The sequence below is a fragment of the Osmia bicornis genome, chromosome 4, assembly GCF_907164935.1.
Source record: "Osmia bicornis bicornis chromosome 4, iOsmBic2.1, whole genome shotgun sequence".
In the NCBI taxonomy this organism is placed as follows: Eukaryota; Metazoa; Arthropoda; class Insecta; order Hymenoptera; family Megachilidae; genus Osmia; species Osmia bicornis.
Genome location: NC_060219.1, coordinates 6,426,284 through 6,451,010, shown reverse-complemented (window position 1 = coordinate 6,451,010; position 24,727 = coordinate 6,426,284). Strand labels below are relative to the sequence as shown.

The 24,727-nt window shown below is 38.2% G+C and overlaps 1 protein-coding gene across 2 annotated transcripts in view; it reads left to right on the top strand.

The window, feature by feature from the left end:
- Positions 1-8,593: 8,593 nt before the first annotated feature.
- LOC114879656 (semaphorin-2A) overlaps positions 8,594-24,727 on the top strand; it is a 364,739-nt gene continuing 348,605 nt past the window's right edge. For both annotated transcript variants that reach the window (XM_046285367.1, XM_046285366.1), the window contains exon 1: positions 8,594-9,300. The gene's annotated coding sequence lies outside the window, so the exon portion shown is untranslated. The remainder of the gene's footprint in view (positions 9,301-24,727) is intronic.

The following is a 24,727-nucleotide window of genomic DNA, read 5'->3' as shown; positions in this document are numbered from 1 at the left end:
GTAGGTAGACGTCTGTCGCGTATAGTTGCCCCCTGAGTATCCAGCAGCCGCTCGAAATTCATTTTAAGTTTAATGGGGATTTCACGGGACTAATCCGACTCTTGAGCGATTTCACCCACCGGGGGAAAGCTTTAATTAAGGACTTTACCTGGTAGCCGACGTGCACGAGCGTACGCAGAGACGGGGATGATGCGTGTGTCCGTATACGAAATTGTCCACTCTTACGATCTTATCGGATAGAAGGACCGGATGGTTAATTGAATAATTCATCGCTACTCGGACTCATTTTTGCATGCTCATTACGTTCACTTACGTTCTTAGGATTTATGTAATGGAATTGCTAGGCATTTAATTAGTCGGAACGGCGTTGGCGTGCACGGTTGATGCTCTCGGTGTTGAGGCTAGCAAGGAAATTAGCATACTACAACGTTCTATGGTCGAGGCTATTGCTATGGTCTCTTTATTCACCAGGCGTTTCCATGAATCGAAATTCAAATTCTAGTTTGGATCTATGAATTGTAGGTACCGTAGGTGAAAAATGAAATACTTTTAGCAAGATCTATGTAGAAATACTCGAAACACTCTTTTTCTTATATTGCTATTTAATAAGAAGCACTTTCAAGTGAATGAAAGCTGCTCCATCGCTTTTTCATCGATGGCTCTTGAAAAATGAGGAGATCCTTCGGAGCATCGCGTACGAGTGTGAAAAGAGGAAATGCGAGGTGAAAGCTACGCGTGAAATTAACTGCGAGCGAAGAAAAGCTTGATCTAAATAACCGCCGACACTCTGTCTCATTATTCTCGCTTCTAATAAACGGCGTACATTCACAAAGGCTCGAAACCTTCGGGCACAGTGTTTCGTTGCATAATCGGCGACACGGCGACGAGAGTAATTCGCCTCGTTTACCGGCCCCGCACTCGAACCACGGGTACTTTTCGTCGACGAATAATAACGGTAAATGCGGCGATTTTAACGAATCGACCCCCTGTTTAATTATTATATATGCCAAAGGGTAGGTAATGAGATTGCTGCGCTTGATACATCCGGCAAGTGGAGGTTGCTGGTTCTCGAGTACCGCAAACCCTTAACGCGAGTATGCATACCGGTGAACTCGCATTCACGCGTTTGCCTTTAGCTGTACAGGTTAAACACGTGTACTCCGTGTTCTTGACGTTAAAGGGCTCGAGTGGAAGATACGTAGACCGGCATGTTGTATCTTGTTGGTTTCGACTTGAAACACTTACCAACGTCGACTAAGTTGATGACTCGAGCTCATCACTTTAGGTTGGTTTAGACCATCAAGTGATAACTGAGCAGAAAACTAGGCATATTAGTGAATAAATAATAATATATTATTATTCGAATAAAAATTAATAATAAAACGAAGACATTTGAGATTAACTGTCTAAATGCAACTACTGAAAATTTGTACCCACAATGTTCATTTCACTGAAGGAAGACCGGTCAAACCGCAGAGACGAAAAGGAGGATCGTTGGTAAAAGCGACCAGTCTAGTCGACGCGACGCGGATGGGAAAATTATTAAATTCGTCGGATATTTCGTTTTACTCCCTTCACCCCTCGACTGACTCTTACGCTCGTTTCGTTTCCCTTTGCGCCGAGTATCGGGGCTCTTCCGTAGATTCGTCTTTCCTGCGTCTGCAACTGTATTTCCTGTTAAGATGGAATTTCCATCTTGTAAATGGATGCAGGAGAATTTTGGTTGAACAGATCTGAGGGAGTATGGTTATCACGTTTCGAGAGAAATAAATCGTTTTATCAATTCTGTAATAATCTAAATGTGCTGTTAATTCATGATTAAAAAATTGGAAAATTATAATACTAGTTTTGAGATTTTGATTTCTTTTTTAATTTTATATAACTCGTTTGATCAGGTACGAAATGTTTAATCGAAACGCCACAAACACGGTCCGCGTTCGTACGGATTTCTTCGTTCGCAGGTTAAAATGTAATATCCGGCGGAGTGAAAAATTCCCGCGTGCTAGACTGACAAGGATTCGTATGCACGACGAAAAGGTAGCAAGTTTCAAGAACTTTTAATTGACTCCATCGTGAAACTTAACAGACACGACTTTGATCGTCTTCCTTTCGTTCATCCCGTCCTGAAATATTCTGAAGGCACTTGGATTTGACAAGAACAAGAAACGATATTCACTGCCACGAAAAAGTTTCACAACTTCTAATAAGAATATTAAAGATTTACTTTCATCAAATCGATAACTTTGAAACAATAATTTACGGAATTATAACTCTAATAAAATCATATACTCTGTTATAATAAACAGAATCATAGAGAAGCTTCAGAATATTTATACGAAAATTAGATTGGAATAAATAAGACACGAATAAAATGAAAGAATTTCATGAAAAATATAAATGCTTCCATCCTGTACATCTGCATAGCCATTTTTTTCAGCATGCAAGGAATGTTGGTACAAAGAAAGAAAAAAAATCGACGATGATTTGCTTTCCTTAGTTTAATAATCCTCCGTGCTCTATTAAGTGTACGGTGCTTCATTAAAATTCTAACGGAAGATTGCACCTAAGCGTTGCAGACGTGAAAAACGAAGTGCCACGGGGTTGTACGGAAAAGAGGGGACGTAGAACGTATAGACTCAGTGAAACTAGTTCCAGCAACAGGGAGAGAAGCACGAGAGTAAATGGAAGAAGAAGAACTGGGCCAGTGTGAATAAATTGCGCCCTTCGCAAGAAGAACTTTGTCGACATACACTTTGACTGGCCAGAGGTAGCTGTAATTCAAATGTACTTGTTAGCCAATATTTGGAAAAACTCGCATTTATTTCTAAGGCACCATTACCATTACATCGCCTTATTTACATATTATTATTTGCATAATTTCATGAAATGAGAAGAAACGTTATGGAAATACGAAATTATTTGATCACTTAATTAGTCACTTTTAAAAAAGGATTAAATTAAAATTTATAGGGTAAGGTTATTCTGAGGGTTGAAAATATTGAATTATCAATTTTTTTGTAAAATGAAATAAATTGTATCCAAGAAGATAAATCTCTCGTCTGACCACCTACGTATCCCATTCCACTTGCAATGTCCCAGATTGCTTGTGATAGAATCATTTGGGAAAAAAAGCGAAATAAAGCTTGGAGCGATGTTACGTATATGACCATAGAGATACACATGAAATAACATCAAGACAACGAGAGAAGAGGCGAAATGGGCCAGCTTGAATAAATGGTATCTCTGATAAGAATGTAACTTGTGCGCGCGATAAGAATTTACAGGCCGTTAGAATTTTGATACCTTCTGAATTAATACACGTAGAATTACATGCCACCGAGTATTTCATACGATGATATTTCATGCATTATTTCCCTAAACATAACTCTGGGACTTCTTAATGTTTAATTAATGCATAACTAGCTCCTTCTGATAAACAATTCTTCCTGATGAATAAAAATACACTGAATGTGTGCAATAAACGTACCATAAGATCGCTAGAAAAATGCGACAGAGGCAACTGTGACATCCTGAACAAATATATACTGTTCAGAAGAAGAATGCAACTCGTATGCAGAACAATCTATCCAATGTTCTGTATCTAAGGAAGCAATCGCTAGAAAGAACTTTACACGGATGCTGGAAATAGAACCATTTCATCGCATTTATTTGCTTTTGTTGCAAGTTATCCGTTCCGTACAGTAGAATTCTTTCGACGAATAATGATGGCTGTTCCTATCTCCTCCATCCGCCTTTGAAACTCTATTGAAATTTGAATTCCAAGCACGGAGAACAATCATCCGCCTATCGGGTAGGGAAGGGTAGTTATCGGAAGATGCTATTCTTTACCATTTCCTGTAAAAATCACGCTCCGTGTAATCTACATAACTCCATTGCAGTATCACGAATATCTTAGCCAAAATAGTAGATATCGGATTGTTCAATTAGAACCTGCTTTGAGGTATCTTAGAAATAAAAATTGGTAATTTTGCAGCAATATAAGAAAGAAAATTATTCACAGAATAATCTAATGGAAAGGAATAAGAATTCAAACAACTGGATGCTTTTACACGATAAAAAGCTGTACGAAGAAACAACATAAAACATTCGAGTATACTAAAGGTGTATTCTGGATGGACGTAACACTAGAACAGATAATAGCACGAGGTTGATGATACGAGGCGCAAGAAACAACGCCCAGTCATCACCGTGGCCGACGACTACTGTACGAAGAACAATACGAACGGCGGAGGTTGAAGTAACGATGAAAAGTGAAAAGGTTGCGAGCGTAGGTAGAAGCATAGATAAAGGGTGAAAGGAAGATAGCGCGCAAGGACGTGCAAGAAAGTAGGCCAACGCGAATAGATTGCTGGGTGGGATAAGAAGAGCAGCTCGTGTGCATTCTGTCCGGTCAGAGACAGGGAAAGAGGTATTTTCTGTTGGAACCACCAGCTATCCAGCTTCGCAACCACGACCGAGCACGAATGGGGTAACGTAACGGCACGAAAGCTGGCGCTAGCAAAATATACGAGCGGCTCGTGTACTCCTCCCTCTTCGCCGTCGGGAGGAGTTGCTTGCTACGCTTGCATGCTAAGGGTTGTACTCGTGCCACGAGAACGTGAGGAGAGTTCGCTGCACCGCGAAAGTTGTCTAGCATCGCGAGCTTTAACCCGTTTACCGTTACGTACCACGTTCTTAAGCCGCTTATGGCGCTTCACCGCACCTTTTAGAAAAACCTCGAGTACCAACCGACGACAGTCACGCGTAGATAGTGTTTTGCTCGACGTTTCGGTACCATGATTCTACAAAGACCAGCTTTTTATTCGCATGTACGACCATCTCTCCGGGAACGTTCTTATGTATCTCGTCTGAGTATTGTTATAGGTTCGGGATAGCCTTCTTATATTCAGGAAATGTTATAATAATATCCTATTATTCTGACAATGATTGATATGAATGAACAGAAAAAGAAAATGATTTATGCTTTATCAATTGCTTTTTATCGCAAAAAGAAATAAATATATCCTTTTAAAGTCATAATTATCGGTAATTAAGCAACGTGAAGAAAATATTATAAGTACTACCTGTTCAAGATATAAGGAATTCTTCACTGAAGAAATGAATATTAAAATATTTATGAAAAAGAAACAAACGACATGAAAACTTGCCTAAAGAAAAGAAAACCAATGTCTGTGAAATCAATATCAATAGAAATATTATAGGTGATATCATCGTAACCTAAAGATATAGTTACCTACAAGAGAAAAGTCGAAGGTAGTTAATGAGCTACAGGGTAGTATCGTTTTCCCCAGATAGATCGGAGCGTACGGGCTGACTCTTCGGAAACAGGGTAAGCATAATTTCCATCACGCGATGCTGCAACGAGAACGTCGAAGATTCATGGCAAAGATAGGTGCTTGCCAGCGTGTGAAGATCGCGAGCACGTTAACCTGCCTGGAAGGAAAAAATTGCGACATGCTAGCGCCGTCATGGAAGCGATAATACCTGCTTAGAGACGATTATTTCGACGGGGCTGGCACGAGAACATGCATACGCCTAGTTGAACGCTTGTAAGATACCGAAGTTGCTTGTGGCCGATATCAATTTTCACACGGTTACACGCAGAACACCAGGAAATGGTAGCTGAACTTCTGCTTACAAATGCTAATTTTATGAACCCGCTTAGACCTCTAAAGCGACATTGATCGCTGGCTTTACGTGCCAACGTTTGGGTAATCTTATAGAATTATAAGAAAAGAAGGCTAGATTGTTGAATTAATTAAGGGTTTCCATATTTTTCAAATTTTTAAGTAACTTTACATATTTTAGATCTTAACATTTTAATCACCATTCGTTTAATCACCAAGCTATGTTGCCAATTTTTGTATTATAAAAATTAATCAAATTTCTTATCTTTGCTGCAAAGTGTTGAGTCGGGAAATCTATTTTTTTCTCTGTACCGAGACACCAAGAACTTTAGAGAACTTTAGATTATTACTCTTGCGAAACGATGGATCCCAAGGGCGTGCAACTTATTTACCTGTTACGCTCTCTTGAGGACGACTATGTTTACGGTTCTTAAGTTTCTAATTGTAAGACTTTGGAAGCATTTTCAATTAGATACTGTCAAAGTTAAAAATCAAAGAATAAAGTAATTTTAGTTAATCAAATTTTTCTTTTTATATTGGCAGTCTATAAGTAAGCTACTAATTGTCCCAAGTTTTCCACGCAACAAAGAGTCAATTATTTCACAACAGACGTTCCATTCTCCCCTGTAAACAGATCCCCTTTGATACTCCCTAACTTGTTTAAACCGGTGGTTACAGGGAAGTCGAAAGTTGCTCTTCCTACGTTGCGTCTTCGATAATTCCAGCTTTTATTCGAAACCACGAGGCAACCTCGACGTCAGTATCGCGGCTAAATTGGATTAATCCGTTACTTAGCAGCGGCTCTGGGCCGACTAAATAACTCGCTTATCAGGAACAGACGGTACTAGAGAATGGCAATGATTACGACGTCACAACGAATCTATTCGGTTGTTACAGCTGTCGAAACTATGAAATTCAAGTGCACCGAATTTGCATCCTAATCCGACTGTCGTAAATTCGACGTGTATGTACTGTTCGGATTTGGGTAACAGGAAACATCATTCAAACAATTTTGAGGAAACTTTATAATAAAGTAAGCGTCAGATATTCTTTTATCGTCAGAAACTCAAATTTAATCGATTGAACATTAAGATTTTCGTATAACCTCCGTGTTATACGTGTATACTGCGGCGGACCATGAAGAGAGCCCCAATTTTAATTCAATTTTGGAATTTTCAACATCGGCTATGCATCTGTTCCATTTTTTTAAATATATTGTGAACCATTTTATCGATTGGGAACCATGAAATTTTCTGGCTAGTTATGAAATATGAACAAATGGGAACAGGCGTTAACGAACTGTAAGCATAGAGGACATTAAGTTGATTTTTTGGAAAATTTTCAAGTGAATGTCTACAATTAAGGCTCCAACGAGAAATCACTTGAAAAGAGGCAAATTCTGTATATTTTTGCCCCTCGAATCCAAAACTGTTGATAAAATTTGGGGGTCGCTTGCGTACTGTATCTGCGTAAATTTTCCTTTACCGTTCTCCAAAGTATATCGACGTTTATTTAATCTAGGCCGCACAGTAGTAGCCCGTTTTATCCCGAGTATTTGTTAAGCAACCAATCACGAGCTAACGTAATCGATATTTTAATTACGTAAATCCGAGATGGAATAAACAGATCGGATCATCGCACGTTCATTTGCCAGCCAATGGAACTGCGTCTGTCCGATTCAATTACAAATTTCACTGAAATTACTATATCGCAAATCGTATTACAGTTTCAGCGACAACTCTTGCAAACTGAAAGTTACACGCGTCTTACAGTTTTATTTTTAAGCTGATCTGTACCCTAAGTTAAGTACTGATTTAAATTCACCGTCTCCCAAATATTAATTGTATTTTCAAACAGTTACAATAGAGAATAAAGTAGAATTACTTGGTCAATTCAGTAAGAGATCGCAGGAAAACAGGAGATCGATGATGAAAGCGTGAACGCGTACGAACCGAGAGCAACAAGGTAACAATTGTTATGATTCATCTATCACGCTATGCTCTTATTATGAGCGTGTTGGCTCGATAAAGCTCATCCCAGCAGGGTGGAAAGGTTAGTCGAACGCACGTTAAACCGACGGAATTCCAGTTAACGTTAAATCATTAGGCAGAAGGAAAACGTTGTCGGACATAGGGCTAACCGAGATAGCCAAGTGAATTATGCCTTTCAGTAGAGTAACCAGGCCAAGCGATAAGGAAACGTTGGAATTAAAATACTGGCTAATATATAAATTTAAATAATCAACGATATACTAACCTTGGTTATGGTTTACGTATCTCGTATTACGAAAATACTCCTTCATCCTCGAAAAATATAGATTTTTTCCTGGTACATATTTTCTTCGCTTTCCAGTCACGAGATAGACGATCGAAAAAAGTAAAAGGAATCCCTGTCGCGCAAAATATTCCAACGATTTCGCAGCCGTCGCGAAACGCAGACGTAACAATGCAACATTCGGAATGGGAATTCGTTACCGAATGTTTCCGAGATTTTGCAGAATATTCAAAATCGTTCACGGTCCATTCTTTCGTTCGCCATTCAACATCAGAAAAACAAAATATTTCATTCGTTTTACATTGTTTAATTCGATGAAAAATGTTGTAAACGTTTAATTCCTTTTGTTACAGAATTTCTACCACATGGAATGCTGGAAAAAGAAAGATTATACCGTTTAAAATCAGTAATCAATTGGGAAATTTAGAATTTAAAATTTAATTACAATTGAAATTTCTAGATTCAATAATAATCAATTTATTATATTAACAATTCTGATCACCTTTCGTTTATCGTACTGAAGTATTAAGCACACCGATCGTACTGAATCTATTGTACTGAATCGGTCGGTAAGGGTATCGTTACGGTTTGTTTATGCCGCATGCGCGCTGGCGTCTGAAGAGTAGCAGACGGTCGACCGCCCTACCAGTCGTCGGGAAGCGTGCGGATGTTTGGCATCTCTTCGTGTTCCGTCGTTCGATTCGTTTCGTGTGACAAGTATTAGCGTCTATCTGTGAATTTAATCGTGACATACAGATTTCTAATCACCGTATCGTTTATAAAGTGTGTCGTCGCTCGGGTTACGCGAGTTTTTCGTTAATTCATCGCGACTAGCTGTCATTACTTTGGCGCGAATACTGCGCATAATTTTGCGATTGAAATGATTAAACAGTACCCTAAAACTTGTGAAATATGTGTTTACGTAAAGTTGTGACAGACGATGTGGTAGAATATCTCAGCTCGTATCAAAAACTGTGAATTATTAAATCAATTGATTGTTGGGTTTGATCACCTAGTCTTCTTCACGCGCGCCACTATTGACCGCGATCTAGGGATATTTCCCTTGCACAAACTGTCAGCGCAGTGAGTTACCGTCCCGAACGCAGCCTGCGAAGTTTCCAACTATTAATTCCGACAATGTAAACGATCAAACGACGTGTTATTTAATTGATGGATAATTGATGGTGTATATTTCTAAAGCTGCTTGTTGTGCCATCTATAGATACTCTCTAACTCGAATCCAATAATATCCCGAAGCGTGTGTGAATTAATGAAACTTAGGGTGTAATACCAAACTACGACGGGAACTTCAGAGGTTACTACGACGTAAAAGGATTACAAGGATCATTGTGCCAGGACATCGTTCAACGCATCAACGGTAAGTCGAATAATATTTAAATATCTATTTATTTAAGGAAATATTATTTTTAGTTATAAGAATATTTTATGTGTAACTTCAAAATGTTTATTATCATGGGGGTGAGGGTAAGAGTAACCGGTACCATACAATTTAATGCAATGAAATAATTTGAAACAAATAAGAAAAGACAATTTTAAATATCACTAATATTGCACTGGTGTTATTAGGTAGTTAATTTAAGAATTAAATTGAAAAGCTAAATGGTAATATTTATTCCCATTATGGTTACAAAAAAATTCTACACATGTAAAATCTACTGACAATGAGTTTAATTAATAATTGATTTGAACGGTGGACTAGGGTTAAATGAATAAAATATTCATTCTGTAGTATATACATTGACCCAGGTTCTGAGCCAAAGATCTCTTGAGGAAATCATAATAAGAAAAGTATACATATTGTTGCCAGATCAAGTTCAAAGATATGATTGTTTACAATCGTTCCACTAAGGGACAGCGGCTCGAAATAAAACGTTCCTTTTGTCATATTATATATCCCGTTTGATATTGTATTTACGATGGATTTTCGATACTGCGTGAAAACGAACCACTGGTAAACGTAGCCGCCCTTTATCGCCGTCGTCCGCAATTCTCTTCAATTAATTAAACGCGCGCAATTTCGTAAAATATTTTTTCCCCCTGAAATTATTAACGAGTCTACAGCGTACAAAGCGTTCATTTTTCAGCGCCATGCGGAGCCACAGCGTTTTATTTTTTCTTTTTTTTTTCTATACCTTCGGGTCATGCAGGTAGCGTCATTACCGTAGCTCAGCACCATAGGGGGATCAGCTAATTGAAATTCGGATAATGGACGAATCGATGAACGTCGCCGTTGCTTCGGGCAAGAATGTCGTTTTTATGAAATTTAATTTTCACGGATCGCTAATGTTGACGACACTACGAATGTGCCACTCTCTGTACCATGATCATTTCATCGTATAACCGAGGCTTGTCCGCGAGTCAAAGGCGTCACCTCGTGCTACGAATATTGCCTGATAATTATTAGGTTTTAGCGTTAATGACTTCTCATTGACAGTGATTGAGAGAGTGGACGGGGTTAATTGATCCATTAGACCGGCAAGGTCTTTCTTAAGGGTTTGTTATCTCGAGCCACTTGCCACTCTCATTAACACCTTTTACCTTGACACAGTGCTTCAGTTAAAGTAATCTATAGTATACTATAGTATAGTATTCTATAAAAAAAAAATAGATTGTTAAAATTCAATAATTGAAGAGATACTACACATCACACGATTATCATATTCATATTCGTATTTCTGGTTGAAATCAATACCATTCATAATAATTAATTAATTAAATTGTCGATTGAAATAACAGCATATGGTCAAAATATATTGCTGTAGAAAATACAGAAACATTTACCAGAAATTCCGATCCATCTATCGTTCATTCTATTTTCAATGAGTTGTGCTAGAAAAGCTTAGGCACGTTCAGCATAAATCATTCGAGAGTTTCCACTTGAATTCGACAATTTGGTTTCGCTGGCTAGCGTGCACGATATTAAACGATCGTTGTACGATCAATTTCCAGGATCGCTCTCGTGCAACACCTGAATTTCGCGTACGCAAGCATAGATATGGGGGGGTGGCAGGGAGGTATAGTCGATTTCGCGAACAACGACTCAGCGCGTTTAGGCGTCTTCCAGTGTGGCAGCGTAATAAAGAGCTTCATAATTTAAAGTGACCTGTCTAGATAGGGACTTATAAATTGTTTCGGCTGGCAGGGTGGTCAGCATTATCGCGTCATCGAAATTACGAATGTTGGGAGACTTCCCCACCTATTCATGCTACTCCTCCTTCTCCTCTTCGTCCTGCTCCTCTTATGCACCCTTCCTGAAGCATGGCATCTTTATTGTTTTCGACGTAGCCATGGTATCATCCCTCGTGCGTGCACGGTATCCGAATGCGAGGACCGTCCTTGTATAGCGATATTCGAAGTGAATCGTCCCACGAGATAACCAAACGTTTCAATAGATATTTCGTGCACGGAATAACGGTAATTAGAAATGAATATGTACTCGTACGCGATAGAATGCAATGACCAATGGCTCGAAGTTATCAAGAGATAACTGCATTCGAAAATTTCGAAACCATTTAAATCACGTATGAAAGCTTTGTTTTGTATTATATTTAGATTTCCTGTAGATATGGTAAATGTTATAATTTCATTGTTGAAATACGATGAATTTCAGCTTTTGTAACATTTCTTTGTTCAAACTTCATTTGTTTTTAAGTTGATTTAACAATGGACTTTGGAAAGTTGGGTTAATGAAAACAGATTATTGAGCTGATGTGTCATGTATTTGCGTTAATATAAAATATTAAGTATTAATATTGATTCGAATTGTCAGTAAATAACGTTGATATTTAAATTACATTCGAATGAAATTAAACTCGTGTATTAAATAACAGGAAATGTAATTGTGAAAATATGCATATGTATAAGGTGTATTTAAACGTATGCTGACGGGAATACGATATGCATATTGTATTTGTTACCGACCACCATGATACCTTATACATTGAAAATTTCATCCCGATGCTGTCCCGATCATTCTATCAGAATTCAAATCGAAAGGGATGATCGAGCTTTTAAATATGCATCGTTCGTTTCCGTTTCTCGAGAGTTTCGTTGAGAGCGGAACACATCGGATCGGGCCGTAGACGTTTTACGTTGCGGAAGTAGTAAGCGATAAATTTTTCAGGATTTTACGAGCCGGCTCGAATGTATGCACGATTCACACAAGAGAAGCCGTTTATACCCGAGGAAAACACCTTAGGATCCAAGATATATCGATATACCTTTCGTGAGAACTGATGTAGATTCTCTATCTCATCCCTTTCTCCGTCTCGTTTCTTTGTACCTTATCACCCAAGGTACAGATTGCTTCTCCCTTCTATATTCGCATCTGAAATTTGTCGACTTATTCGATCGTACCTTTTCCTTTTGCCGAAAATCTTCCTTTGTAGCGTGAAAATGTCCTTTATACAAACATCCCGTGGCTTCGATCTCTCGACTACCCTTTTTAAAAATATTCTATTAAATTTTCTATCATTTCTTTGGATTAAATATTATTTTCCTCCGTTATATACCTTATAATTAAAAATTATATTATTTTCTTCTAAATTACTTTTGATATTAATATCGTCAAAATTAGGATTTTGAAAATTCCTGCTTCTCTTGCATCGCTATTTTTCTTAGAGAAACCTGATTTGCTCGCAGAGTGTACAAGGGTTAATTTTCCTGTAATAATAATTTCGCTTTTCGCGATCGTAATGATACAGTGATAGGAATGCAAAATGCTCGTTAAGAATCGCGCAGTTTGAAAGGTGTGTGTTCGTGTTTTGGACAGAAAGCCGTGGAAGAAGGAGAACTCGAGGTTTCTCGGGATTCTCTTTCGTGTTTGCGGATGACTGTTGGAAAGGAAACGAGTTCCGCGAAGTTGGAGGAACAGGAGAGACGTCCGCGTCGGTGTTCGGGTTGCGAAAAGTTCGTCGATCCCCGAGAGGTCCGGGAATCTGCGTTCTTAGCCCAAGACGTTTCCATTGAAAGCTTTCTTTTCGGGTCGCACCTGACGGATCGACTTATCGCAAGTTTCATCGTTCTTTCCCCGTTGAATGTGAAGAGAGAAAAGAGGAGGGAGGAGGTGCGAATAAGAATAAGAATAGGATCTGGATATTCAAGGTCGGCACGGTGAAGAGCTAAGGCCAAGAAATAAAGTTAGTTAGAAAGTACAGGGTTGGGAGGAAAATATTCCAGGAAGATTGGAAGAATTCCAGGAATACGAGGGAACCGCAAGCTCTCCTACGGAGTCAGCGAATAGATTAAAGATTAAAGAAGAGCCGCGAAGAGGATTTCAGGCTTTTATTAAATATTCAACTACCTTCTGTTCGTAACATAGATATCGGTTATAGAAAAACTAAAGGGAAAGTTAGTTATCTTGAAACTTGGCTTTCAATGGTTCTCTGGAAAATTGAAATTTAACCTGCGCTCAGTGAAAAGAACAGCTACCAACGGACCTCTACTACTTACATACCTTCCTTTTTCTCTGCTCTCTTCCACTATCGTTTCACGATATTGCTTTGTATCGTTTGTCGCAGGATACTTCTTGCTTCCGTTTACTGTAGCAATCATGTACTTCATAATTTATCAAATGATAAACTTCAAGACATGTATGTACAGTATCGAACATATTAGGATTCCTTAGGAAAAATGGCGTTCTTGGGGAAGCAGAAATTCTCAAAACCTTAATTTTGACGATATCATTATTAGCACTTGAACAACGATACCTGGGTCTGTTTGGACCCAAGTAAAATTTTTGTTTTGTTTATTGGGATTGATTTCTTTTCCTAGTAGAGATCGAATACAAATAACAATTTTCTTACAATGAAACTAAATTTCTTTCTATTTCTTCGTTTTATATTAAGTATACGTTTTTCTAGCTTTGAAATGCAGTAAATACTGATGAAAGACACAGTAGCTCAGCTATCGTACTAACGTAAATAAAACAAAGTATTCATCGAGTCTACAACGGTGAGGTTGAACAGACTCGGGCATCATCAGTAGTGTTAAAAGTGATTTAGGAACAAAATAACATAGTTTGTAATTATTAAATATTATAAAATTTAATGCATCTTCCCTTTTCCCTAGAGCTTACCGTGCTTGTATGAAATTCAATTATGCACTTTATTTAGCCAAAAAAGGGACTGAGTGCCCTGAGGCCCTTCTTACATTCAACAGTATAATATTTCTGTAATTTTATCCTATTATATTCGGGTCTCCAGACTTCATTTCCAAAATGTGTCCGCCGAGCATACTAGCAGGTGATATTGACACGCGGAACGGTCGAGTTCAGCTTTTTGTAACACGCATGGAGACCTCAAAGATCTCGGTGAAGGGCTCGACACGTAACCTTACGCCTGTCGTAAAAATGCAAAGCGTTCTGAGCGAATAAAAAGCTTCCCTCGATCGGCGCGAACCTCATGAAACTTTCAGAAGAAACGACTATAGCGTCGACAGGAACGTTGCGTACGGAATGCGTTGTCGATGTTCCTTCTTTTCTCGCCAATTTTTTTCATTTCTTTTTTTCTTTCATCCCCCTCGCCCCCGTTTCGTATCCAATGGAAGCCCGTGCTTCCGTTGCAACGCCGGTTACGTGACTGCGTTGATACTTTTCCACCTGACGGTTTTACCCGAGTAGCTTTGCACTTCTTCACGGTATTTCCTTTGAGAGTTCACTTTCTTCAGCCATGAATCTTACTTGAAACCATCGCTTTCCGAACAACCCTTCGGTTAATAAATGATCGATGTTCGAGGGGGACTGCTAATGCCGAAGGTTGGTCCGATACATTTTTCTTCTCCAAACTTTTTCGATGTTTTAATTAAACCATCCTCGCAATACGATTTTGTTAAGACAGTTCTTTTTTTTTAATTTTTGTTTGTTTTTAGTTGGAAGTAGACTATCTTTAATCACTTGATGCATGGAATTTATTCTTTAACAGTAATAGATAATATTGAAAGATATTGATATTTCTGTGTTTCATGGTATATAAATTTTGAAATATTTAAAAAAATAGTGTACATATATATATTTGGCCATTAAATTTGATTTCTTTGTTTTCTTAAGATTAAATGAAGAAAGATTATTTCATTAAGTTCTTGGGATTTCGAAATCTCACTGTGTTGGACAATAAATCTTGCTTCGCCAAGAGAATGACTACACTGTTCTGCTTCCCCTTTAATTACAATGAAGTTACGAAGTAAACAAGGAAAAATATGTACGATGTAACGTTTCCAAGAAATAGAAATGTACACTTTTCTTTTTGTTCCATCAAATTTTCTTCTTGTTCCTTGATTTTCGTGTGTCTTCGCTTTTTTTCGTACAGAAGCAAACCAATTCGTGTAGCTCATGATCCGTGAGACGGTGTTTGTTCTTCTCGTTCGACGAATCACCGAACGAGTCTGTTCCATTTTCCAACAGTGTAACCGGAAGTCACGACGCGCATGTACCATCTCTCGCGAACAGGAAATTTACCCTTTCCCTCGGCGTTCGACAATTCCTGTATCATAAAGCTCGTACTCGATAGCTGCAAAGATGTTGCGCGATAAAAATTCTCCTCTTCGCGATTCGCCGCTTCCCTTTTCCTACTTTCTGTTCCCACCGGATGACGGGTTTTCGTGACAGCATACTACGTGACGGTTTCGATATCGCGAAAATACGAACGGAAAAACTGGCGAGAAAGGATGAGTTCGGTCAGGATTTGTGTTGTACGTTTTCGGTGAATCTACAACCACGGTAATTGAAATCAATAAAGCTGCTATATTACTTAAAAACATTGTTTCCTATTTTTAGGCAGTGGTAATATGCAATCGCTGTTTTGAATTTTAAAAATATTATACAATTCTCTAAATATTAACATGGCAAAGTTATGATTCATCCACTCTATTGCAAAGTATCTTGCAAAATAAAAAGATAGTAGATAGGACATTTGAACTAAGATAGTCCTCTTTTAAATAAGTTGTAAGTGGTTGAAAGACAATTCCATAGCGAAGCAACAATTTCTTTGGAAGCTCGAATGGCCCACCGGTGGGGTTCAAAGAGTCAATGCCTAGAGCCTAAGGCAGTTAAGATGTTATCGTATTTCGTTGTGGCTAACTCAAGGGAATATCCTAGCCGGCCATATCCTTCTCGTTTCTCTCAGTCCAAGTTAACCGTTGTAGCCCCATCGAGCCGGCAAGTCCGATTCTTATCGATTTTGGTCTCGCCACCTTCAATCGTGATGGAGTTTCGTCATCCTTTCTGCTTTGATTCCTCTTTCCTTCCATTGTCCTCCGAATAGCATTGAATCTTCCTAATGGACCGCTATAACACGCATCAGAGTAAGCTGCATCAGTTTTCTGATATGACCTGGTTAGTGACATATCGATATCACCTTCTGGAGTTATCTCTTTCTCATAGACGATGAAAATTCAGCATCCATCGTCTTGATTAACACCTTCCATGAATACATGATCTCATTTGACGACATCACATTAATTAATAGAAATTCTTTCATTTATCTGTTAGGTCTACAAATCAATTTTGTACCTTTTCTTTTTTTCAATTGAAGATTTATTTAAAAAAACTGTAGTTACTCCAATTATTGAAGTTATTTTTATTGTTATCATATTCTCGTGGCATTTTTTAAATACACAGAAGCGCGGGAAAATATTCAAAATTTTAAAATAGTAATTAAGAAGGCGTAGTACTAAAGGCACTGAATTAATTTGTGCACATAATAATTAGAAATAGAAGTTAGAAAATATTTTGAAAATAATAGATAGGATTTGTTAAATATCAAAATACTACTAAATGTTTGTATATTCACAATTTGAGGAGAGAAATGTCTCGAAATAGCAGGTATGGCAGATTGAGAAACGAAGTTTGAGGGTACAGATTTATGACCGGAAAGACAGTCGATGGTTGCCTTTGATCGAGTTCAACCATTAAACCTCGTTTTATCTTCGATAACGAAATCTATCGCGAGTTAAACGAGGAACGGGACTTGCGGGGAGAGTTAAATCGTTTAGGGGATTATACGTAGGGAAGTCTTTGGTAAAAAATGAAAAGGCGAGTCGTACGAGGGTGTAGTTTATGATCGGATCGATTCCGATCGCTTTGAATCACCGTTTTAATCCTGAATTATGACGATCCATGGAAGTGCTTACCTTTATATCCCGCAAGATCTTAAGGAAACTCGAACGAAGAAAAAGCTGATGATCGTTGTATTAAAACTTATCATTTGCTCTCCGGTTATTAACGATTGAACTCCACTTCCGATCACAAATCTGTGCCATCGAACGAGGACTTATCGATTCTCAAAATTCACGTGGTTGATATTTAGCTTCTGTTTAAATACACGATTTTATAACTTTTGAAATTTCACTGTACACCTTTCGTTTCTCGAAACGAATGTCCTCGATTTCGTCTCTATTGCACAGCTTTTTATTCCTTTCGGATTGAAATTTCGCTTTTGAAATCTTTCGTATTTCGAAAGTAATAATGAATTCAATAGATCGTAGCTAGACATTGATTTATATGTAGAGCTAACGAGAATCGTCAGCTCGAGAGAACTTTATCGATTGATTCTGTTCCTCGTCGCACGAAATGATTGATCAAATTCGCAACATCGTTTCTCGTAATGGTACTAATTCGATTCCGTTGAAGGTACGTAGCTATGGAGACACGGTACTCTTGTATGTATTTCAATGATGATTTAAGGGCTCAATGTTGATGATCAAAGGGCTCAGACCGAGATCCTTTGTGAGCCGGTGCGTATGATTAAAGCAGTTGTATGGCGTGTTTCAACGATCAACCGATGTAGATACAAGCCTCCACGGAGAAGTTTCTCCATGAAAAATAATACGGCTTCCTACTCTTTAAACACCGCTACGATATTACGTTCGTTCGATCGATCAGAAAGGGCTTACGACGACTTATTACGAATAGAAAGCCGTATTTCTCGAGAGTATCCAGGCTATTGGAAATTGTTGGACTGCTCTATTTTCCAACCGGAGAAATTATTTCGACCATTAATACAGGAAATGTGCGATTCGCGTTTTATATCTTCGAAAGTCTGGGAAATTTATGTTATGGCAAAGGAAGGGCTCGAAGAGCCCAGCATAGAATTAGTAAATGATGGCTATAAATTTGTATGAAATAATTTAACGAAGAACGTTACCTTGGGGAATAATAAAAAGAAAGATTGAAATATTATTTTTTCAAAGTGGTATAAATAATTAATACCGTTTTATAAGCTGCGTGTCTCGCTTTTGTTAGCTCTCGCCGTTTTTCTTTTCGAGGTAATTCCAACAGTGTGTTGCGATACTGTAATCACTAGTTAAATTGTAAATATGAATTTAATTGAGGTCTAGGAGAGTTGCTAATGTACACGTCTAGCCGTCTCTTGACGTTTCTACTTCCTTCGCGTGATTAGCCACTACATAGTTAGCTGACTCACTGAATCGATCTGGTTTTAAGGAACGAAACAGAGAGAATAGGGGCAGAAAGATATAACGATTAGCGGCTCGTAACTTAATGGGGAAACAATCCAGGAAGTAACAAGGCGTGGTCAGATAAAATGGCCCCGATCCTTGTCCCTAGATGAAACTGGCCCTTTTTTGTTATCAGTTTATAGGTTATTTCCGATTAACACAAATCAAACGTATCCATTATTTATTGCCTTCAGATATTTTCAATTCTTATTCAAAATATCATACTCATAAAAAATGTGTTTAAAAGTTAATAATTTTTAAAGCGAAACAAACTTAGATGAGAATAAACTGCATCATTTATCTCTGGAATAGTGGAATTTGGGTTAATCGTGACCTAAATTTATAAAACATATACAAGAATATTAATCTAAAGTTAAATGTACGACTTTGAAAGGGTCTTTTCAGAAAATGAAAGTAATAAGAAATGCAAAAATAAATTAAAATTGGGTCTCTCTGCGTGATCCGCCGTTCGAGAGTTAAAATAAAACGCGAAACGGTGATGCAAATTCGAATACTAAAGCGCAAAATGGACGCCACGAGGCAAGTTGCGAGTATACACAAGTTTGGAATGGAAGAACGAGCAAGAGGGTAGAAAAATGGTGTAGCAAAGGAAACGAGAGCTTAATTCTCCTCGGTTCTTGCCCCGAGGCATCGACCTACTTCCTTCACGGCAGGCATCAAAGATTTTTAAACGAGCTCTACGTATTTCCTCGCACGACGACGACGTAGCGCAAATTGTTAACTCCTTGTAAAGTGGAACACTTTCATTTCCCTTTTTTACTCGATTTATCTGCGACGTTACGTTAATCTGCTGTGTCTGCCTCTCTGTATCCACTCTCATTAAAGGAAACGAAATTGGAGCAGCACGTCGCTACTGAATTACTTCCACGAACGTAAAGGTACTTTCGATTGAAGTTACTTCTAGTTATAATTACAATTCGCGAAAAGAATTCACGGTGTACGGTAGTTTGAAAAAGTAGATGGATGTATGCAAATTTTTCATTGTTCTCGTTAAATAATAGTATGATATATTTTAGAGAAACGTGTTTTATTTTATTATATCAATTTGGTTAATGAGTATAAAAAGTGACACAAAAATGAAAATCGATGACCCATATTTCTCGTTATACATGTTCCTCGTTATACATGTTCCTCGTTTAATTAATTCAGATAACAATTGAAGAATCATTACTATTTTTCTCACTTTTTTGATTGAAAAACACTGAATATTTTTATTGAAAATTTTTCATTATTAATGACGACGATTATCTCAGAAACGATGGAAATTTTTGCATACCTCTAATAAAAATCAAACTGTTTGATCCTTGGATTATACTTATTTGCTGCAAAATAAATGAAAGGTTGAAGCTCAAGTTTTCCCGTCTTTCTACCAGCCATGTAATACCTTTTTCGTAAAAAGAAGAGAATGTTAGGATTTAGTATTATGAAGAAACTCGTAAAGTAAGCACGGCTTCGAGTAAATCGTATCTTTCATCAAGATTAAACACTTTCACGACCTTTCGCGAGAAAATATCTTCAGCTGGTTAGCGCTTCTTTATACTCTGCCGACTGTCGTGTAGATCTTTCCGTTTCTTCGAGCTGATAAGGTTCGTAGAAAATATTACAGATCTCCAGATTTCTCAGTCACAGTACTTGAAGAACATTATCAAATATAATTATCTCTTTAAATTATAACAAGACAAAAATTTCAAGAAAATTCATTGAAGACAGATATCAGAAAATCTCGATTTCGGTATGTAAATTTATATAATTTCTTATTATAATGAGATTAATTTGACACGAAGGACAACTGGTACGCGAAATAAAGCGGTTTCGATGTTGGCGAATGGCGTCGATGTTTGCATGTGAATAATTAGAGCGTCGGGACGCGAGCATCTGCTACAGCCGCTTGTAAAAACTGACGAAAGCTGGCGCGGACGATTTCTGCTTCGCGTAATCCTCGTAACGCGGATTAACCGACGCTGCATTTGCGTTAACGGGCTGGTAATTAGCAGCGATTCTCTCTCGCATTAACGCTGGAGATCCGATGGACACGATGTAAATTTCGTTGTCCAAGGTTTTCTCTTTTCTTCCATTTAATCCTGCAGCCGTCGTTCGTTGCTCAATTGAAGCAAAATCCATTTCACGTTCAGTTAAAATTCGCACCTTTAAACGTTCGTTCATTGAACGTTCCATTCAATGTAATCGATTTCACGTGAAAAGGATTAACTGCTCATAACTTATTCGCCATTATTTTCATACCATGCTTTTACAATTTACTCATTTATTAAAATTAATTTAACATACTGGTTTAGAGGCGTTTTCGCGAAAGAACGTTCGAAAATAACGATATGTCGCGGATATGGTTGACTCGTACTACTTAACAGTGTACAGTACCTGTTTCACTTGATTTATTGCGAACCAAGAATTGAAGTAGGGTTCTTTATTTTTAACGAAGTTATATACTAGGGAATAGAAAATTGATGGAAATTCTTATGATCTGATTTTCAAGGGGAAAAGCAAAGCGATACACGTCGGAGAATATAACGTTATGTATTTGAGCCAGCGCAGCCGGCCTAACAACTGAACGCGTTCCTTACGAACTATTCCAATCGAATAAACTGTAGCACCGATAAAAGCACCGTCTAGCTTGCACAAAGAGAGCGTATTTTTCATGCTGTCGACGGAAGAACGTTTTCGCATCGATATGAGAAATGCATTGATTCCTTGCACGTTTAGGAATCAGCTTTGCTGTAGCAGCAACGTATCGAAAAAAACGGCTCGAATTTGTCTGAACACCGTACTGATGCATTTTATACTAGAACACATTTGAATTATTTATGGTTAAATATATATTTTTTCCATCGAAATTTGACGAAAAATTGCTTCGATTTTGATGAAAAACTTTCGGCTAGAGTCGAAAAGCTCGTAAATATTCTTGAGTATAATTTATCCATCGCGTTGAAGGGAAACGAAGTTTGTTATTAGTTTTTTCTAGAGTAATGCGGATATTTTGGGGAGGAAATCAGGTTAAATTAAAGCCCACCGATCCCATTATTCCAGCCCCGTTCCTCCTGTTGGAAAATATCTAAAGCGACGGGGTATCGATATTCCCTGGTGCACTGCGAGTCGCATCCTCGTATATTCCATATCAAGCGAGGAAATCTATAGGACTTCTTCCACTATTCATGATAAAATGTCTCCTCAACCTACCATTCGTCTCTCTTTCTTTTATCTTGACCAGCCATCGAGATAACGCGTTCGCGAATCCATAAATTCAACCGAGAATTATAACGTTCGAAATTGAAGATAAATTAATGATCGGAGTCTCGTTCCCAGTAATTACCGATCCCGTCGGGATTGGTGTCCGGGAAGATCTTAGGGGGGCAGCTCGGACGAAAGAGAAACGAAGAGAACGAGTACAGACAGACGGACCAGACGCGTCGGTGAGGAGGGGTTTGAAAGAGGAGGGTAACGAAAGGGTGGAAGAAGGAATTTAACCGAACCTCCTTGTAATTTCTCGTTCATCCCTTCGCAAACTTGACGGTGCCTAGGGTTATTCTGAAGGAGTCTCGAGGTGATGGTGGTAGGCGAGGGCTGGCGGCGAAGGAAGCCGAAATGAGAGGGAAAGAGAGAAGTTGGAAGGAAAAGGGGTGAGTTCCTTCTTCTGAGACCAGGGTGCACTCGGTGAGTTATTGGTGTTACGTTAGACGTCACATGCAGCACCCGTGCTGGTAAACCTGCGCTCGAGTGCTCTGGCGGCTTCCTATCTTCGGCAAGTAAGACGCAACGTCAGATGCAAGACAAACATCTCAATCCTAAGCAGATAATGCTAGTCGGACCCATTGTCACATAAATACCTTGTACTTAACCCCGCTTCGCTTAATGAGCGTTGTGATGCAACTGTCGCTCCCTGCACCGGTGATCTTGTGTTCTACGAGACACCACGGGGGAGGAAAAGGGGCTGTGAACGAACCGTATACTGTCCCCTTAACGTGTTCACGACTTCGATAAAAGCGTTCTCGTGTAAAGCGGTGAATACTTGAGCTTGCTATTCCTTGGAGCTACGTACAGACTGTTTCAGTATTATGGCTATAAACATGAGGGGTTACAGACGTTTATAAGATCGTATTATAGCTATCTAATGTCTACTTTCAATCGTTTGAACGTTCTTTATCGTTAAAGTGTTAATATAATCAGTTGACGTGTAACTTTTGTTCGTTCTAAATAATTTTAGCTAAGAAAAGGGGTGTTTTATTTCGAAGTGTGGGAAAGAGAAATAAGAGAAAGAGTGCATCGAGCAGCAAAATGCAGCAAAAAATGTGGTTGCATTGTTCTCTATTCACTTGTCGATCATTGGACTTATTCACTCGGTCGCTGCGGTACCTACATGAGAAATGTTCTGTTGCCAGATGAATAAGGAAAATAGGCAGCCGTTGCAACGGCAATTCCTCTTGTGCCGCAGAGAAAAATGCGACATTGTCGAATCGATGAGCGGAATATATTGAGAGTCATCCCTTTCGATCATTGGAAACGATATCAGCAGCTCGACAATACGTTTCGAGAGTTGTGATTGCGTTTCGATGAAAATCAATGGAGTCGTTCGGATTTATTGGCACGAGAGGAATTGAATTCCTTTATTTCCACGTATAAAACAGCTTCAGCGTTTTATGAGAAAAGTGGATCAAGAGATTTTTAATGATTCTATGGTCGATGCTAATTAGCGTTCTGAGTTTCATAATTGAAGAGTTCAAATGGTAAACGATGCAAATACGAGAAGTGGCAATTTTTAATAGGGAGCAAAGTTAATATCTTCGAAATTATTAGGATGTGCGATTACTTGAAAATTTCGGTCGGAATCGGGTCGGGAATTTTTTCGAATTCCAAATGCAGTGTCAGCTCCTGAATTAAGTTTCGAGTCTCAAGACGAGTCGTCCCTAAAAATGTATATTTTCTCTTTTACTATAGTTATGTTAACATATTAAAAATCTTAAATAAAAATCTCTCTTTTCTTCATTCTATTTTTAAATCAATTAATATTAAAATGAGAATGTTTCGTGCAGACTGGGCAGAATTCGTGATAACTCCCGAGTATTACAGCATTTTACATCGTTTACCATTTTAATTTCTCAATTGCGTTTCTCGATCAGCGAATAGCATCGATCATGTGAAACTAACAAGCCAAGATTGTATACGCATTATCGGGAAGAGAACACGCTAATTCGTGCAAAATACCAGGTTTAACACGATGTGGCGTGTCACGGAATAACGATATGTAACCAGGTTCAACGCGACGTTATCTTGTATGTATTACTTTACATTTCTTTGAGTCGGATAATACAACGGTACGGAACTTTGAACGGGTTGATGTAAATGCCTCTATCTGCGAACAGGACACGATGGTAATTTATATTCGAAAATTAATTACGCGTCAACCTGGCCACGGGATTTAATTAATACTCGAGGAGGCGTAACAATGAAACGTCTGAAACGTGTTTTCCTTTTTCTTTCTCCGCGTAATAACCAGAATCCGTGCACGATGATAATCAAATAAGTGGTACAATGTTAAAAGAATTAAATTGTACATTTTTTTTTCCAAACAGAATCGCCATTAGACTGTCAGTATAATAAAGTGTGTTAGAAAAATACTTTGTTAAATGAAATGATATTTAAAGACACTTCAATAATTTTTCATCAATTTTTTTTTTCTTCTAATAATTTCTTTGCGAACATTTCACATGAATATTTTATTGCGTGTGTGATTTGTATCGGCTGTTAAGGTTAACGAGAAAGAGCATTGTTGATAAGTGGAGAGAATTATTGGAATTTAATAGGTCGAATACATATAAGAGTGGTGTTGCTGGTGATCGATCAAAGTCAGAGGTCGATTGGGAGCTGCCAATTCTCTCTTCAAGTCGAGAGTAGGTTGAGCCGATGCTTTATTTGTTCCTGTCGATAGGGAAAGGTGGTTACAGAGTACCGTGATCGCAGTTGTATCGCTCTCGTCAGCTTTCTTATGTAAATTTTTTTCACTGCGGATAAAAAGTGCCTGCAATTTGCAGCGTGTCTTCAAACTCGATTTTTATCCTTAAAACACGAGGTACTCGGTAATCTTTTAGAGGGTTACTTTTTTATCCATGCAAATAAATAAATAAAATTTTTGTTACAGTAGACTCTTGATAACTTTTTTCTCGCTAACTTTCCGCAAGGGCCCATTACCCTCTATATTTCTTTTAATTAATGCTATTTAGTATAACTTGGATCTTCTTTTGGGCTGGGCCAGGTTTCTTAGAAAATGTTAGATTTATAGGATTTTCAAATTTCAGAATTTC